Source organism: Equus quagga, chromosome 5 (genome assembly GCF_021613505.1).
Source record: "Equus quagga isolate Etosha38 chromosome 5, UCLA_HA_Equagga_1.0, whole genome shotgun sequence".
Taxonomy (NCBI): domain Eukaryota; kingdom Metazoa; phylum Chordata; class Mammalia; order Perissodactyla; family Equidae; genus Equus; species Equus quagga.
In genome coordinates, this window is record NC_060271.1 from 67063339 (window position 1) to 67074582 (window position 11244).

Sequence of the window (11244 nt, forward strand, 5' to 3'; positions counted from 1 at the left end):
TCCAGGGCTTCAGGCTGAGGTCTTCAAGACTCAGAATGCTTCTGTTTCCTGACCTCTCCTGACCAACACCACCGCCCTCAGGATCTCTCTGCTCTTTGGCTCTGAGCTCCAGCTTCCACTCAACCCTTAGCTTCATTCAGGTCCTCTCCAGACTCCATTCCCACCCCCTGCTCAGCACTGACCCAAACAGAGAGCTCAGCCCCCTTCCTAGAGCTCCCCAGGGCCTTTGGGTGTGCAGCAGACCTCATAGGACACTTAGAGGTTACCAAGGGAGTTCTGCCTCACACCAACACAAGCGAGATGATGAAATGTCAGACACAGCGATTCTTAAAAGCTGTTCCATCCCTTTTTTCCACTCCTATTCAGTTTCAGGCCTGCTTTGTGAGCTCTGCTAAAAAAAAGTCATCTACGCTGGGTTATGAGTATCAACAGAATGAAGAACTGACAGACACCTTAAAGATTCCACCTTTCCTTTCTCCACCCCCACCAGCCTCCATAAGTAGAAAGGATTAGTATGGAGAGTGATTTTTCCCACCACCCCAACTTCATCCTCCCTGAGAAGGAAAATGCTGCTATACTTTCTATTCCTTCAGTTCATTTCCTCCCACTGTACTAGAGTTTGTCCTCAAATTGGATATTACTGACTCTGAAAGATTATATTTTAGAGTAGTGTGTATATTTGTTATCAACTGCTGTGTAACAAATTACCCCAAGACTTAGCTGCTTAATACAATAAACTTTTATTATCTCGCCAGTTCTGTGGATCAGGAGTTAAGGCGTGACTGAGTTGGATGGTTCTGGCTCAGGGATTCCCATGAGTTTGCAATCAAGATGTCAGTCAGGACTACAGTCATCTGAGGGCTTGCCTGGAGCTGGAGGATCTGTTTCCAAGATGGCGCCCTCACCAAGCTGTTGACAGGAGGCCTCAGACCTTCGCCACATGGCCTCTCCATAAGGCTGCTTGAGTGTCCTCACAGATATGTCAGGTAACTTCCCCTGGAGTGAGTGATCCAAGAGAGAGAACGTTTATGATCTAACTTCACAAGTCACAAATCACCAGTTCCTCCATATTCTATTCATTAGAAAAAAGTCACTAAGTCAGCCCATGCTCAAGGGGAAGGGAATTAAGCCTTACTTCTTAAAGAAAAGAGTATCAAGGAATTTGTGGGCTTATTTTAAAACCGCCAAAATGTGAAATGAGTACAGGATGAGGAATCAAAATACCTATGTTCTAATTTTACTTCTAAATGTTGAGGACCCATCTCTTCATCTTTCTAGACCTATTTCCCCATCTGCAAAATAAGAAGACCGACTTCAATGACCACTAAGGTTTCATTTTCAGTCAGTTTGTGTCCCAGCGTTCCAGCGCTGAGACCCTAGGCCTTGACCGCAGACCTCAGGCAGCCTCCTCCCGCTCTCCCTCCCTCCCTGCAAGACTCGCTGGCTCTTGGCCCCAAATGCAACTACCTCCCATCAGTGCCTAAGCCATACCTGGGTTTATCAGCATCTCTAGGGTGGGACCCAAACATCAGTAGGTTTTACATCTCCCAAGTGATTCCAACATGCAGCCATGGTTGAGGACCACTGCTCCAACTGCTCCACGTGAACCCTCACATGGAGAATCTTTCACCAAATAAAACGACATCGTATTTGACTAATTACTGATTTGTCTTTTCCTTTGATATATATGTACTTTGAGATCCTACACCTCTTAGGGTACATTCAGTGTTCAGTTAATTACATTTGGGGTCTGATTTCTCTAAGAGACCATTTTGCTCCCTGCTACCTCAGAGAAATCATTAGAGAAGTTTAGAAAGTTAGGGAAATTTTTCATGGCCAGGATAGGAACTTTTTATACAACTGTTTCCCTTGTTCAGGGTTTTTCATGATGATATTGTTTCTGTGGGAAAATTGATCCAATTTTTATCTTTTTTACTTACACCACCTTTTCCTAGAATATAACCTGCTATAAGTTTAAACAATGCCTGCCTTTTTTTTTTTTGCTTGTGTATGTGCATGTGTGGGTGTGAGAAAAGTCAACATTCTCCAAGACAGGGCAGAACCCAGCACTGAGAATGAGGCAGGACTTGGAACACCCTGCTAAGAGACGCCTCTGGAAGGCCATGAGTGTGGGGCTTGGGTGGGTGCTGGAAGCAGTCAGCTGGGCTCTTCTGACCCTCGACTTAGCATCTTTTCCCTCACGTGCTCCACCTCAGTAAGCCACTGTGCAATGTGACCAACTGCCCCCATTTGCCCAGGACTGAGGGGTTTCCTGGGATGCAGGACTTTCAGTGCTGTAGGGGAGGAAGACATATCCTCCACCCTCTAGGTCCTTCTGACTGGGCTATGAATTAAATTCACAAGAGACAGAATAACAGGAGAAGATCAAACAAAGCTTTATAATGTTAGTACATGGGAGACACTCAGGAAAACTGAGCAACTCGCCAAAATGGCGGAGGCTGTCATCTTAAATACCATCTTCAGATAAAGACAAAGGAGGATGTTGGAGGGGGCTGGGTTGGGACTTCAATGGGTTGGAAGGCAATTTACATGGAGACGGAAATGTAAATGGGCCAACTACAGACAAGGTAACCTGAGAGACATGTTTTACGTCACGTTACAGTCATCTTATGGTGTTAGCTCCTTCCTGGAAGAGGCCCTTCTGTTTTAAATTCTTTTAGGCAGTTGGGGAGGAGGTCAAAGTTTCTTTCAGAGTCTTTTGTCCTACAAATTAATCAAGCCAAAGAGATACATTTTGGGGTGGCCAATTTTGATCCCCGACAGCACTAAAGCCGGGAAAGCTCCAAAAAACCAGGACAGTCAGTCACCCTCCAAGTGTTGTGGGTCTGTGTGTAGTGCCTCTATCTTTTAATACTGCCAGAAGCTTCTGATGGGCAAGATGCTCCAACAGCCTCCCAACTTGGTGAATGCCTGCTGACCGCCTGAATACCTAGTGGAGACGGAGTCAGAGCTGCCCTGCTAAGAGGCAGGTGGCTTCACCAACAGAAACAGGGGTAGCGGAAGCACCCCTCTGCACTGTGAGGCTCTTAGATGGCAGTTGGCATAGCCCAAGGCCCAGGAAACGGAGCAAGCTCCGCCATGTTGACTCCCATCAGCAATCTGCCAATATCTGGGTGCCTGTTGTGAAGAAAAGGGACATTGACCTGTTGTCTTTCTGGAGACCAGTGATTCATAGTCCTGAATGCACATGGGAATGACATGGGGGGCTTTGTCCTACCCCCAGAGATTCTGATTTCATTGGTCTGGGGTGGAGTCCATGTTTGGACACATATATGTATTTCTTGACCTTTCCTCTATGATTTCTTTTTAGGCAGGAGATTTCTCTCCTGGCTGTGAAAAATTTGTCACTCCTGAACTTCTCTAATTCTCTCTCTAAGGTTATCATGAGCAAAATGACCTCCTAGAGAAATCAGACATTTTTGCTCTATCACTGTCTATCAGATTATAGATTTTCTTCATGGGAAAGTCTAACATAAAAGTTCAAACCACTCTTCATTACCTGTGAGTAAATTGTCTGTCTCATGGGTATGGATGTCTATTCTGGATTCCCCTGCCCTCCCAGCAGGGCTTCTCCTCACCTGGAGCCCAGCTTCAGGAGGTTTCTGCAGCCCCCATCCTCCACTCCTGGTTCTGCCCAACCTCCTGGCCGCGTAGCTCCCTTGTTTCTGTAGTTTACCTCTCTGGAATGCAAGAATTGCCTCTCACCCCAACTCTGCAGAAATGGAGGGCCCCCACATTGCTCTTGTGGAACTGCCCACTGGACAGGGGACGAATCCCTGGCCAGGCTGGGCTGCTCACTCTCTCTCCCTAGAATATGGAGCTCAGTCACAGAGTCCCTGGTGAGCCGGCTTTGTGTGTTATATCTGGAAGGTCACAAGTCTTAGGGTCTGTGGTTTCCACGTGGGGAAAGATCATTTGAGGCCAAGAGCAAACTGGGAGGCCAGGCCTGCAGACGTAAAGCAAAGACAGGGGGCCAGAGAGCCCGGGTGAGGAGGACTGAGGCAGTGACCCAGCCCAACTTTGTTCCCACAAGGTTCCTGGTGCCCGTTCTCATCCTCCTGGCACCCTCAGGTTCTGTGAGACCCTTGACCTAATTTCCTCTTTTGCTAGGTCATCATTAACAGATTTCTGCCACCAACCAGCCCCTGGGAGAGCTACAAATGTCCACTGCCCCCCATAGGCACCTTCTTGGAACCTAAATCTAGCCTTTCCTGCTCCAACAAGATCCCCTGAACCCCTTCTTTTCTGGTTCCCTTTCAACTCCAAAGAGAGCAGACACCCACCTCCCCTGGGGGCTGTTCCCCCTGGGAGTTAGAGGAGAGATGGCCTCTCACTAATCCAGGCTTCCTCGCTGGTTTCTGCAGAGCCCAGGGGCCTCGCCCACATCTCCAGTTTCCGTTGCTCTATCCTCGCCCCCCTCATCGTCCTCCACCTAGAAACAGTTTAGGACACATTTTGGTGGAACACTTTTGAAAAGAGAGTAAACAGTGGTTTCCTCACATTCCTGTTGCCTTTGTCTTTCGGGACTGAAGAGTCTTAAACTGGAGAGTTCCTCCACCCCTGTCACTGCATTCTCTAGCCTGGACCTTCGGGGGTGGGGGTGGGGATGGCGGCTGTTCAGGATTGCTGGGGGGCTTGTAGGTATAGCAGCTTCAGACCGCCTCTTAGGCAGGCTTTCAGTGTCTACTTCCATTGTCTCCACTCAACCTTGCTCTGGCGCTGGCATGAGAATAGAGTGAAGTGACTGGCCAGGGCGCTCAGCTACCCAGAGCAGAGTGGCCTTGACTCCAAGCCTTGTTCCTAACCACTGCACCGCCCTGCCTCCTCCTGGCCGCAGCCCCAGAGAGTCTTCCAGGGCCGCATCCTCAGCTCCACCTCGGCTTTGTCCCAGCCCTGTTAGGGCCCAGGGACCTGTCGTCTCCTCTTCTAGGATGTGGTGTGGGCCTCAGGGGAGAGCTAGAACAATGCCCGTCCCCTTATCAACAGCTAATCCCATCCTGGCCAGCCCCTGGACTTCCCTTCTCAGAAATGCCCACTTATTTTAACACATGGCGTGCTCACTTCTGAGTCACCTCGGCCCTAATTGTGTGCAGCCAGAGCAGCGACAATCCCTCCCTAACACCTTGGCCAAGCTCTTCCGCGGGAGTAAAGAGCAAAAACACCTTCAAGTCCATCCGGAATGGGGCTGGCTTCCTTCTGCCCTGTCACGAGCTCCTGGCGCCACAAAATACGGGAGCCGGAAGAGACCCTTGAGATCACCAGATCCCAGCTCCTTGTTCACAGCTGAGTTCACCAAAGCCCAGAGAGGGCAAGGCCCTGCTCAAAGTCACACAGCAGGGCCAGGGCTTCTGGTCCAGTCCCTTGCTTCTGTAATATATAATTCCCAGAAGACATGAGAAAGTGCAAGGAAAACTGAGGGAGTTTGTAGCTGTTGGGGGTTTGCTCCTATTTAGGTTTCAATTATGTTCTTGCCCAGAAGGGGTGTTTGTCCCACCTCAAGGGTCAGCACTGGGGCCCCACTCAGCAGCAGGAAGGGTCTCAAGCATCCCATCTATCACGGGTGACTTTGCCCAGAAGGGGGAATATGAAGAACTCCAATTAATCAGAACCTCCACGTGTCCCAATTATGGCGCCGAACAGGAGAAAGTGTGAAATGGCTGGATAAATGGCTAATAATGAAAGAGTTGGTGTCCTGGGGAAGTCCACACACCAGCCCCTTCCAGATACATCTACAGCCCTGGGAGATGAAAGCTGGACCCAGAATAACCTCCCAGAGGCCCAGCCAGTGCTTTCCCATGACTGACCCTGTTCTGCTCTGAGACTCAGCGAGAAGGCTCTATAACAAACCCAAAGGGTTTGGGGCTAACTCCCAGTTAACCTTGCACTCAGCGCCCCACAACTCAGCACTCCCCACCCCCCCAAACACATTCTCATTCATCAGCAGGCAGCCTGTCTGCCTGGAGTCAGATCCCGACTGCACCAGTTACTAGCTGTGCCTGCAAGAGAGAAAGACCCTGGTCAAGTCGCCCACACTCTCCCTGAGGGGTGCACAGTAATACACCTTCCTCTCAGGGTTGCTTTAAGCATTTGGAGCGCTGCCTGGCATATGACCGCTTAGCCATCATTATCATCAATGTTATTATTTCAAGCGCTCAGCAGATACGGTCTGTTTCCTTTAGCCCCTTAAGTGTATCACCCAAGGGCCAGCATTGTGAAAGCAGGAAGTGGAAGTCCTGTGATGCTCGGTATCCCGCGGGGCGCAGCTTTGGGCTGTCTGTGAAATGTAGGAACATAAGTCAGAAGCCGTGGTCAGAACGTTCCAGAACTGAAAACGGGGGGTTTGGCCAGTCTGATGTGTGCTCTACCTTTCAGTAAAAACATCTAACGAACATTTGCATGTGTATTGCTCAATATTTGCCCAAATCCTTCCCTTCTTTCTACTTCGGTGTTGTGATAACATAGAGGTCAGACGGGGGTTTTCACCTGACAGATAAAGAGACCGAAGACCAGAGGGTTTGAGCTCTGGCCTGGGGGCTTCAAACTTTGGGTAATCAAAAACCTGTGTACTTCGTAAGCCCTTTTTAAAAGCATTTTTCAGCTACGTGTATTTTATTGCAAACTTGCTTTTAATTTTTTAATTTTTCATTTTGGAATTATTTTAGACTTAAAAAACATTGCAAAAATAGTACCAAAAAATCCTATATCTTTTATAACAGCCAAATTGCTATTTTTCCCTTTGTAACTAATAAGTATCTTGAAGGAAGACAGCTTGAGACTATGAACAGGCCTTATTACTCACCACGATTTTACTCACTAATTTTACCATCACCCAGAATCCCCAAATATTAACATCTTAGACAACCACGTGTAATCATCAAAACCAGGGTATGAACACTAAGACGACACTATTAACTTATCTCCAGACCTTATTCCATCTTTGTCAGTTGTCCCACTGATCTTCTTCTGTTCCAGGCTCCAACCCAGGCTCACACACTGCACTGAGTTCTCAAGTCTGCTTTGTCTCCTCCTATCTGGGACACTTCCCTCAGTCTCTGTCTTTCAGGATTATAACACTTTTAAAGAACAGTGGCCAATTATTTCGTAGAAGGCTCCTCACTTTGGGTGTGCCTGGTGTTTTTCCATGATTAGATTGAGGTCATGCATTTTGGCATGAACATCACAGAAAGGAAGCTGCGTCCTTCTCAGTACTTCAGTACTTCACCCCAGGAGGCTCGTGAAGCGGGTACATCTCGTTCCTCGTGAGAAGAACTTTGACCACCTGGATACCATGGTGCCTACCAGATTTATCCACGGCCAAGTTACTACTGTTCCCTTTGTAACTAATAAGTATCTTTCAGGAAGACAGCTTGAGACTATGAACAGGCCTTGTTTCTCATCACACTTCTACTCACCAATTTTAGCATTCATCGATGGTTCTTGCCCTCAGCAATTATTACTGTGATGTTGGCCAAGTGGTGATTTCCTATTTGCATCATTCCTTTTGTATCTATTAATTGCAATTCTACTGTAAGGAATTATTAATTTATATCAATATGGGGTCATGGATATTTGCTTTATTCTATGAGTGGTAATCTATTACTATCATTAAATATTTTGCTATTCAAATTGTCTCAGATTTGGCCATTGGGAGCCCCTTTAATGTGACTCCTATGTCTTTTTGTCATGTCATCATTTTTGAGCACTTTCTCTTACACTGCAAAATCTTCCAAGCTCATTTATAGTTTCTCTGCCCCACCTCTAGAATCAGCCTTTTCTCCAAGAAGTCATAATTCTTTTTATTAGAGAATGGTACTTAGAAACCAAGATCCAGGGGCTAGTGTGCATGTAACTACTGGAGTGTTGTTATTTCTAGTCCTCTCTCAGAGGGCAAAGATAGGATATACGTCCATATGCACACACACACACACATATATACACCCATACCCATTTCTATTTCTGTATCTAACCATCTATGTATATAGAGCCATGAGTTCACACCAGTTCCTTGATTCCAATCCAGCACCACAGGGTGTATTCCTGCCTTCCCCCTTTCCTTATTTGTTGCTCCTTTTTCAACAGGGAAAAACCTTGTTCTTACTATCCATAGTGTATTTACTTATTTGCTTAATTGTGAAACATACCTGAAATATTTTCAGGATTTGCCATGCCTTTTTTTTTAAGTTTATGAGGTTTTAGTCAAATAATGACATACTAATGATGTGTTGTTAAGGTTAAAGGTGAAGCAAGACAGCCTAAACGTTTAAATTGGGTGAACTCAGGAAGTACACGATTAACAGTCTTTCTGATCTCACCTTCCTTATATATAAAATATGGAAATAACCATATCTGGCTCAGAGGATTGTGGTGAAAACAAAAGAGAGAATGTACGTAGAGTGCTTAACACATTGGGAACCCTGGATAAATAGTACATATTTTTATTAGTTATTTATTGGTAAGTAAAGAAAAATCTTCTGTTGGTGTCTTATTGTTTTTACGAAAAGTTGACCCGTAACAATACCAATTGATATGAGAGAAATAAGAAAGAGGTTGGAAGGTTTGAGGTTTGTCATAAAATTTCTCTTTTCAGTTGTGATGAAACGGCTAATCTCCCTCCAGTAGGTGGCAGCACGTGCACTATCCACTTTGAGTAGAGTCCTGGTAATACCGTCACAGCGATCACCCAAGCCTTCGAGAGACAGGAAGCAACTTCTGAATTGACAGCCTGGTACAAAATGTGAAAAATTACCCACAACTTTAAAAAAAGAAAAGAAAATATGCCCACATCTAAGCACATTTGTGAAGGACCAGCCCAGGCCACAGGTCACCTGCTCCCCGAGGTGGGCGCTGCTCAGGTCCCCCAGACCTCAGAAGGTCATCCTTGGGGTGGGGGTGGGGGTGGGGGATGGGGAGGCAGCCTAGACAGGACTTATTGAAGGTCCCACCATCAGGCAAGGAGCTGGAGCAGGTTCTCAGAGCCCTGACCCTTCTTCTTACTCTGGGGTCCGCAGGGACTTATAAAGGGACATGAACCCATGTGCACGCCCTCACCGCCTCGGGCTAGAGAAACAAGAGTCTCAGCCTCAGGCAAGAAACATGTCTACTGGACACGGCTAACAAAGAGTTGGAGGAGGACGATGGGGCTCCAGGGTGGAATTGTGTGGCAATCCAGACACAGAACAAGACTCAGGAAATCAAGAGGGCTACACAAAGTCATCGTCTCCTTTCACCGTCCTAGTGCTTCTGGTCCTGCTCCCTTAAGGGGCAGAAGAGGATAAGAGAGGGCCTGGGCTCTAATCCCAGGCTGGCCACTTCCCAACTGTGGGCCTTGACAAGTTATTTACCCTCTCTGTGCTTCAATTTCCTCATCTGGAAACCTCATAGGGCTTTCGGGTTTTCGTGAGGACTACATGAGAGAATATCATCAAGTACTTAAAACTGAGCCTGGCATTTAGAGAATGCTCAACAAAAGTTAGCTTTTATTTTTATTACCACTACTATTACTATTTTCATTCTAATTAACTGCTTCATTATGGCTTCTGGTCCCCCACAACTCCTGCTTGCTCACTGGTAAGCAGAGACCTTGAATTCACCCAGCACATCGCTGTGCCCCAGGCCACAGCTGGGCTTCTGTCCATGTGAATGGACCTCTCCTTGATCCAATCCATCGATTGATCGGATTTGGCTGGTGGGGATGGAAGTCAGAAGGCCATTGAGGGCAGCCAGCACTGTGGCACGGGGGTCCTTTCCAAAGGGTAGACAGCCAGAAATAGACCAGTAAAGTCTTAACTCACATGTAAAACATTTTTCAAAGATCTGTACGTGCTGTTTTGAATAAAACAGAAATTTACGTAAAGATGCTATTGAACATAGTAACCTGATTGTTAATATTATTTATCATATTATTTTATATATTTATTATAATAATAAATATTTATTATCATAATTACTTTTCTCAATTAATATAACCAACAGTGCAAAATTTTCCATGTGGGTCTCCACAGAATGTTTTAATTATAAAAAGTGTCTTCATTCTCAAAAATTTGGGATACGACCCCACTTTAATACTACATTAGACTACCTCACGTCTGCCTTCGAGGCAGCCGACTGAGCCTTAAATCCCCGGATCAGCCCCCATTCTTATCACTCCTCTCCCCACCCTTGGCCTCTGCCCATGAGCACCCAGCCTGCAGTGCCTGGGTTGAGCTAGGGGAGCCACTGCCTGGGTGCTCTGATTTTTAGGGGTGCCTGTGGGTGCTCTGCTTGAGCATCAGCATCGCTCCCAACAAATGCACCTTCTCCGGTGGGAATGACCTGCAAGTGGGGGAAGGGCATCCAACAAGGATTCTGAGGATACAGTAAGGACTCTGGGCCTCAGGAGGACACTAAGAGGCATTGCGGCGTCTAAGGAAGACATCTAAGGCAGGAGCGAGTCTTGACCTCAGGATAGGAGCCCACTTCTGGGCTCAGGGATCCAGGGACAAGGGAACAGGGTAGTTGCCTGACTGTTGGAACAGGGGCCGAGTCTGTAGCAAGGCAAGTTGATGGCTCCAACTTCTCCCTGGAGTGCAGCCCGCAGAGAATTGTCTTATTAACTGTGGACAACTGCAATCCTATCACCTGATCCTCTGCTTAAAATTCTTCCCTGACTCCCAGCACCTTCCGGGTAACAGCCCAAGCTCTCAGCACAGCTTACTCCATGCTTGGCACGTATGCTAGTTATGTCTACAGAGCATTGCAGGAGTTTTGCAGGGAAAGCATTGTTGGTCCCGTGTGTCGGATAAGGAAGGCAGAGAGGCAGAGCACTGGCCAAGAGCAATGTCTATGAAGCAGCAACATCAGAATGAAACCCACGCCTGTCTGGGGCCCTGGACTATACACCAGGCCATAGGCTGGGACTCAACTCATGTGAGTGAACCTCTTTCTGGTCCAAGGCTGGACTCTGAGGAAGCCTGAGGACTCCATCCGGGCTGTGTCCCCTGAGGGGTGTTGCTGGGGAGGAAGGTGAGTCCCACAGGTGGTGGTTCCACTTCTGGGAGAAGTTTCTCACAAGCTTGGTTACTGACTAAAAGGGGCATCAGTGAACACTCTGGCATGATAGAATTCTTCTGTATCTTGATAGGGATTGTGGTTACTTGGTACAGACATTGTCAAAACTCATCCAATGGAGCACTGAAGATCTGTGCATTTCATTGTATGTAAATTATATTCAATCAGAAGAAAAAG

General features: G+C 47.0%; 1 long non-coding RNA gene across 2 annotated transcripts; it reads right to left on the bottom strand.

The window, feature by feature from the left end:
• Positions 1-746: 746 nt before the first annotated feature.
• On the bottom strand, positions 747-7030 carry LOC124240103 (uncharacterized). 2 transcript variants are annotated; one of them, XR_006888776.1, is made up of 5 exons: positions 6947-7030; positions 4305-4453; positions 3600-3967; positions 1492-1623; positions 747-996 (listed from the first exon to the last, which is right to left on the bottom strand). It is a non-coding gene; the product is annotated as an uncharacterized LOC124240103 (long non-coding RNA). The 2 variants fall into 2 exon arrangements; XR_006888775.1 differs by lacking the exons at positions 4305-4453; positions 6947-7030 and having other exon boundaries at positions 3600-4298.
• Between the last annotated feature and the right edge of the window lie 4214 nt (positions 7031-11244).